The following is an 8527-nucleotide window of genomic DNA, read 5'->3' on the forward strand; positions in this document are numbered from 1 at the left end:
AGTGTTGTTGAATACGATTATCGAAAACGGATGTTGAAAACGAAAGTTGAATACGAATTTTGAAAACGTAAGTTGAAAACGTAAGTTGAAAACGTAAGTTGAGTTTGACTGTCCCTTTGGTATCTTTCGTCCCTCTTTTGAAAACGAATGTTGAAAACGAAAGTTGAAAACGAATGTTGAAAACGAAAATTGGATGTTGAAAACGAATGTTGAATGTTGTAAACGAATTTTGAATGTTGTAAACGAATGTTGAATATTTTTATTAGACATTCAACATTAGTTTTGAACACTCAATTCAATTTCTTTGAATTTTTTGTTGATGGTTGAATGCTGAAAACGAATGTGGATTATTAAAAAAAACGAATGTTGAATCTTGGAAACGAACGTTGAATCTTGGAAACGCTTAGTTAAACGCGTCTGGGTTGAAACAATTCAAAAGTTGAATGTTGAAATCGAATGATGAATGTTTAAATCAAATGTTGAATGTTTAAATCTAATGTTGAATGTTAAAGCGAATGCTTAAAAAATAAAAAAAGAAATAAAAACATAATTTGGAAAGTTGAAATCGAATGTTGAATGTAAAATCGAATGTTTAATAAAAGAAAAATATTTAGACATTAATTTGGAATGTTGAATGTTGAAAACGAGTATTGAATGTTGAAAATGATGACTTATTCAGAAGCGATATAGTTACGATACTGTTGTCAAATCACTAAGAATGGAATATTTTGGTATTGATATTGATTCACTCATAGGGTATTTGCATCAGAAACAAACACATTTACTATTAAACCAGTTGTTGGCATGATACGGTTTATGTTCTTCTCATATCTGTTATGATGGCATGATACTAAACTCATTGGAGGGATTGTGCTTGATTTTCATATGTTGAAGATTTGATCTATCAATCTGTTTTAATTAAGGTCTGGAGCTGGCATGTGAGTAACTGCTAGTAGTTTAACGTTTTCTAACATCGGACTAGGATTTTTTTTAAATATATTTAACTGTGTGTTTTGCTGTGTGTTTCTTTATTCTACATTGGCTAGAGGTATATGGAAAGGGTTGAGATATGAAGAAAAAAACATGTTTTACTCCGCCGCTTTTGTTTTCGCCTGACCCTCTGTCAGGAGCCTCTGGACTTGTACGATTTTTATTTTTAGTTCATTTACATGTTTAGGAATTTAGTATGACGTCCATTTTCACTGAATTGTATACATTCTTATTAAGGACCAGCCGAGTCAAACCTCCGGGTGCGGGATTTTCTCGCTGAGGTGAAGACCTCTTTGTGGCGTTCTGTTGTTGTCTGCCTTTTGGTAATGTTGTTGTCTCTTTGAAATTTTCCACATTTTCATTCTCAATTTTACTACTGCCTTTATTCTAGGCACACATGATGGCCATGTGATAAAGCTTACTTTGTATAACAATGTTTTGAAGCATTCTTTGCAGATCATAAATCTGTTATATTTCTATGTAGACCAGGAGTCATTTGTTGTGATTAAGAAGGAGGAGACGAGAAAGAATAAAATATTGTGTTGGTGATCTATACTGTTGGGATATTTTTTGGCAATCTGCAATTGTATATTTAAATGAAAGATAATTCATGCAGTATTCAAAGTTTTTTTGAACTGTACCCGAGTAGTAAAATAAATGAATTTTGCTCGAGATAATTTAAACTATTAAATTTCTTTCTAAAGCAATAAAAACGAGTTTATATCAATATTACTTTCATGATTTGGACAAATCATGACAACTGTAGCAATTAAATATAGTTCGATAAAAATTATTATCCCATTAGGACTAATAACAACCTTTCTTTATTCTAAAAGCAATAATAACTTATAGGATATATAGAATAATGACATATTATTTATGCATGCACCTTATCACATAAGTTATTATCAAATCATCTTATATCCTTCTTAAATGCAGCTTCCCTAATCTAATAAGTCATAAGCCTAAACAGACTTACAAGAAAGGGTAATACTCATGTATCTATTTAGATTTGTTGTTACTGAATGAGGGGATATCCATTTGATATGGTTGAATTTGTTCGGATTAATTATTTATTTACATCTGTTGCTACTCATGCTTTTGTTTTCATCATTGCCGCGCGGAAATTCATCTTTACATGTGTACATGATTGATTCCGGCATTCCTGTTGCAGAATATTTTGTGATTTACTTTTTGCAAGGGTTTTTATTTTCATCTTTTACCAGGCTAGAATATTCATTTTTAAAAACGTCTTGCATCTGCCGCCCAAAAAGAAAATCAAATGGTCAATTAACTCGCAATTCTTATTATTTTTTCGTTCAAACGTTTGACCTGTGGAGTTTTGACACGATTTTCAATATAAAGCTTCCACATTTATACATATTACATATTATCGATTTTTTAATTTATAGACCTGTTATTTCCTAATGTAATGAACCCAATTTTTCTCACGATATCTACATGTACGAACAGGCTAGTAAATGTCTCATGGCATATACCACATTAATGGAACTTGATAATAGATAACTAGATACATGTATAAGAAAACCAATCTTGGACCTTTACAACCTGTTACTATATTGCATGACTTATATACCAAACTACAAAGTGACCTGAGCAAACTATACCAACTTATAAGTCCTTTACTGTCGGACTAAAATACTATTGCCAAGTTGACCTGATGCTGCTTCTAAGATATGTACCATTTTAACCAATATTCTATTGTTTTGCTGTCTCATGGATTTATACCAGCACTTCTATCATACTTTGAATCTATCTATGTTAACAAACAATAGGATAAAAGAAATATTTTATTACTACTAAGCATGTGTAATCTCACAACATATATACATATTTACATAACAAATTACAACTTGGAAAAACTGGGGACTAACAGCTGTTTGACACTTTTGAAATTAAAATTGAGTTATCCCCCTTTTCATATAGATATAAAATTTAAAACTTGGGGAATGAGATACAAAGGCTAATGTGTAGAAATTGTATCGAATTGGCATACCAAAGTAAAATTTAACTAAACAAACATGTAATTTAGTAAGATCAATTTAAAATATATATCAGCATAACTTAAGTAAAGGCAAATAAAAATTCATAAATCAGAATTGTAAAAATTATACATAAGCATATGTATAAATAGTAAAAACAAAAGAAATTCCATACGTAAGCATGGAAAGTATTGAGACATAGAATTGCCATACGTCAGTATGGATAATAAAATACTAAGATAGTTCACACGTCAGTATGAATATAAGATAAGGAAATAGAGACATCATCAGCATGAAAATAAAAATAAAGTAACCCATACGTCAGCATGGATAGTAAAAGGCAAGAAGAATCCATACGTCAGCATGGATAGTAAAAGGCAAAAGAATCCATACGTCAGCATGGATAGTAAAAGGAAAAAGAATCCATACGTCAGCATGGATAGTAAAAGGCAAAAGAATCCATACGTCAGCATGGATAGTAAAGACAAAAAGAAACAATACGTCAGCATGGATAGTAAAATAAAGAGATCCATACGTCAGCATGGATAGTAGTATGAAGAGATCCATACATCAGCATAGATAGTAAAAATAAGAGATCCATACGTCATCATGGATAGTGAAGCAGGTTGAAACCATACGTTAGCATGGATTGAAAAAAGTGTATTCCATACGTCAGCATGGATGGTAAAAACAAAAATTTCATACATAAGGCAAGCATAGACAATAAAAGCATAAGGAACCCATACGTCAGCATGACTATCAAATAAACAACAGAAAAATCCAAACATTAGCATGGATAATAAAACAAAAATAAACATGAAATAAGTAAGTAATAAACAACACAAAAATGCTATTAGAAATAAAAAGAAAAATAAAGTGTCATGTATGTCTATAAAAATTTACTATAAGTTTCTATAAAAATGAATTGTCCCCAGAGGCACTGACAACAAAGGCGATTGTAGGGGATGGCGGTGGGTGATGAAATTCTAGATATAAATTTTCAAACGAGAACTATGCTCTGCACATGAAAGGAACAAAGAGGTTATGAAATCTGAGACGTCATGTACATTGAACCAAAGTGAGGCTGGAATGAACACGCGGATGAAATTCTTTGAAAGGGGCACCAGGGGGTAATAACAGCTATAAACTATAATTATATACATAATTGCCAAAATTATGTCATATTACAGAAAAAGTTTGGATATAAACATGGTATAGATGTTGCTTCATTTGCGTTCACAATGTAGATACTAACATTTACTTACCTTCTGGGGAAATGATACAGTAAACTTACAAAAGAGGGACGAAAGATACATGAGGGACAGTCAAACTCATAAATCGAAAATAAACTGACAACGCCATGGCTAAAAATAAAAAGGACAAACAGACAAACAATAGTACACATGACACAACATAGAAAACTAAAGAATAAACAACACGAACCCCAAAAAAGCTAGGGGTGATCTCAGGAGCTCAGGGAGGGTAAGCAGATCCTGCTCAACATTTATCTCACGAGTCTCGTAGATGTGTGTGAGATATACATTATACCTTTTGGCGCAAAAATCATTATCTATTTTAAGCGTAAATGAAATTTCTGTTTTTATAACTCTATGCTTTATTTTTAGATGACGAACCACACCAATACCACTTTTAATTTAATGACACCACCGTCGAGTGCACGTGTTTACATCATTGCACCTTTTGCCATTATTACAATAGTGATCAATGTTATATTCTTCGTCCTTGGAATTAAGAAGTTGGAAAACAGAGCTCATAACATGTTAATTATTTCTTTATATGGAGGAAATTGCTTACATGGTATTTCTTTGCTGATGCTAACGTTCATTAACCGAATGGGTTTTAAATTTGGAGCCTTATGTATTTCACAGATTACAATTTACTTGATTTCTACTAGTGTGACTCTAACACTTGCGTGAATGATTTGCATTGAACGATTAGTCTCAGTTAAACTCAACAATTTTGGGACATTGAATCGCAGAGATGGGTGGAAAAAATACTTAACAACAATTTCGTTACTTTTGACTACAGGTTATGTTATTGTTTGCATGGTTGCAAAACCGAGGCTACCTACTCATATAAATATTTGCTATTTGCAGGTATTCTATAACACTTCCGATTACCAAATTGTAATGGGCCTTCTTTCGGGTTTGTTTGTCACATTAACTTTTACCATTACAACGCTTTATATGATCATTTTATATCTTGTATTTAAAATAAGGATAAATGAAACAAAGGTAGCACCAATTGGTAACAGCAACTCTGAAACCGATACCTCACAGACAGAAAAAAGAAATAAACATTTAAAAGATATTGATCATGGAAGAGATTGTTTTGAGCTCAGTTCGACAAGTTTAGGGGATTTCAGAGCTAATCATCGTTATACGAACCCAGATCGATGTGCTGAGGCAGCAATTCAACTCCAAATTCAAAAATCACCTGTTATACACGAAAACTTTATGTTAGAGTGTGACGGGGAAGTAAGTAGTAACCATTTGGAAAGAACCTTACGACATGACATTGTAAGACCCCATTTAAAACAACATCCTAATACGAAGAAAAAGGAAAGCATGAAAACGACCGGCAACTTTAAATATAATGAGCAATCATCTATCGGCACATCTACTCACTTTGTTGCTCATGAAGAATCTGTTTGTAATACTACAAAACGGGAAAGGTTGTCATCTTTAAAGACGGAAAAAGCGCTGAGTTTATTGAGAGGCTGGGAATGTCGTGCTATCACAACAGCAGGTTATGTTATTGGTTCGACTTGGTACTTAGAGGCCCTATGGTCTTGTGTATGGTTCTTGATGCATTCGGAATCCAGTATGACAACGCTATACGCGACATTATCGCATTACTCGTTGCTCTTCAGTGTTTGATTGATCCCTTTGTTTATGCTTTCCGATTTCAAGCAATTCGCAAAGAAATACAAAAGATGATTTGCTGTAAGAAAGAAGTTATAACACCGAACATTTATATATATTGAATATACTGTTATATTATTCTTATTCATCAACTCAATTAAAAATGTTTGTAGTAACTGTCAAATTGCATTTAACTTCCCCTGAATCGAGTGTCTGGAAATTTTAACTTTGTTTAAGTACGTATACTGATTCGTTGTTCGTTTTTCAAAAGTTGTATTTGTTTGTTACTTTTATACATTTTGTATTTGAAACAAGAAAGAGTTAGGACTTAAATGATCTGTTTTGGTAATTTTAACTAAAATATAACTTGGTTTGCCTTACTGTCATAATTTGGCGTTCGTTTTTCGAGTCAGACCACATGCCTACATTATGTCGAAAATATTATTGGTCCTTATTCCTAATTATCCTTTACAAAGGTGCATTGTAGTTATGTAATTGTGTGTGCAATCAGATGGAACTGGTAAAAAGGCTGACCGATAATGATATTAACCATTAACTTAGCAAATGACTTGATATATCGTACTAATTTCTTCGGATCAGCTCTATTATGCTTAGTATAATTACTTAATTGTGAAAATACAAAATAAGGTTTATCCTCAACTGGCTGACTTTAAAAACGCAATACTCATTTTTTTAGCAAATTATGTTTGATCCTGAAACAACTACTATTCATGTTTATCATACTTCTTTTCCTATCGAAAAAACCAACATCTGACTTATCTGTTGTTATGGAACATACCGGATTATTGAGATTGCACAAATATCAGAAAGCGAAATTTCGAACCATTAAAAGATTTTTTTCATTTTTTTCTTTTAAAGACTTCTTTCAATCCTTGGCCACACTAATTCATTTAAAAATGTTGCATCTCCGTATTGTTAAGCCTGAAAAAACAGAATCAACCCTTTAGAATATTGCAAACAGGAAAACGTGAACGTGCTGCAACCAGACAATTTTACGTCAGAAACTCGTCTTACTGTCTTTCCGACAATAATACTGGTAGACGGGATATTTTAAAAAAACATCATTGACCAGACTAACATGTAGTGACAATGCAACGTCAATTAAATTTGATCACGCAACGGCATTTGCGAGACAGGTCTATCAACGCAACGTCATCAGCTTATCAAATTGCTGAATGTCATTTTGCACAGATTTATGCCATAATGTTTCCCATTAACTGAACTGCAGAAGAATCGAATGTTGAAAAACATTTACAGCTTTAAAGTTTCAACCGCATAATTGCCGAAACCCATTGTAATGGTTGGAATAACTGAAAAATCAGAAGGTGCAAAACAGAACCTAAAACGTGCCGAACAGAATTGGTTGACCTTTCTTACAATCATTTTGACGTTTGATACAGGCTTTTGACGACGACACCTTCATTGGTAAGGGTAAAATCAGGGTTTCAGTGTATACCACAATATTTGAACATTGGAAATGTCGTAATCAATTCAACTTTAGAACTGGCATTTTTCTAAACATTGAAGTAAATGAAGTAAACTTTCTGTTCATCAGTTTGTTTTCCAAAAAATGCATATCTGACAATGGGAATTAAAAAGAATAATCTAGTGTTGCGTTTCTTAAGTCGGTCAGTATAAAATATTCATCAAGCAAGTTTAATGCATACATTTTGGATCCTGTCGTACATTGACACATCAGAAAATCAAATAGTTTTAGAATGATATATTTTTCCATGAACAGACAAATTTGACCAACCATTATGTTAATTGCATAAAACAAAATCATTTAATCGGATGAAAAAATGGCAAAAAAAAAACAAACGCACGTCCGCAATGTGAGCATACCAATATAGTTTGTTAAAAACTAAAATACACAAATTTTTCTTTCGCCTTTACCTTAAATTTTTCAAAGAAATACTCTAGTCTAATACATTCATATGATTTGAATTTCAATAAGAATAATTCTAAATTCACATATATTTATTTAAATTTCACATAAATTCATTTAAAATGTCACATAAATTCATTTAAATTTCAAATAAATTCATTTACATTTAACATAAATACATTTAAATTTCACGTAAATTCATTACATTTCTCATAAATTCATTTAACATATAAATTCATTTAAATTTCACATAAATTAAAAATGTTTTACAATTCAAAAGCTAATGAGAAAAGGAAACGCACACATGGTTACCCCGCAAAATTATTGATCAATCTATTTTAAAAGACAAAATCCGCTAACGCACTGGTCTCTATCTAAATTTTCTACACGTGAAACTGTTGAACCATAGATGTAATACCCATCTAAGGTTGAACTAATATAGTTCATCTTACTTCAACAATTAATCAAATAACTAAGTAAGACCATTGGAATCAAACACAATTACAGCCACAGCGACATCTTCAATCATTTTATTTCTCCCTCTTCATATAAGTCAAAGCTGTAAAACTACAACATAAATGTTCCCTGCTGTCTTATTTCTTTCAGATGTCCAGTCCAATTAGCAAATATAATTGGATATTTTTGTGTTATATGATATACTAATGAAGCTACTTCCTACTCGTGTTATAAACGTGTTAATGTATCTGAAATATTTGTTCTTTTCATTGTCCTTCTTGTCA

The sequence above is a fragment of the Mytilus galloprovincialis genome, chromosome 8, assembly GCF_965363235.1.
Source record: "Mytilus galloprovincialis chromosome 8, xbMytGall1.hap1.1, whole genome shotgun sequence".
NCBI lineage: Eukaryota > Metazoa > Mollusca > Bivalvia > Mytilida > Mytilidae > Mytilus > Mytilus galloprovincialis.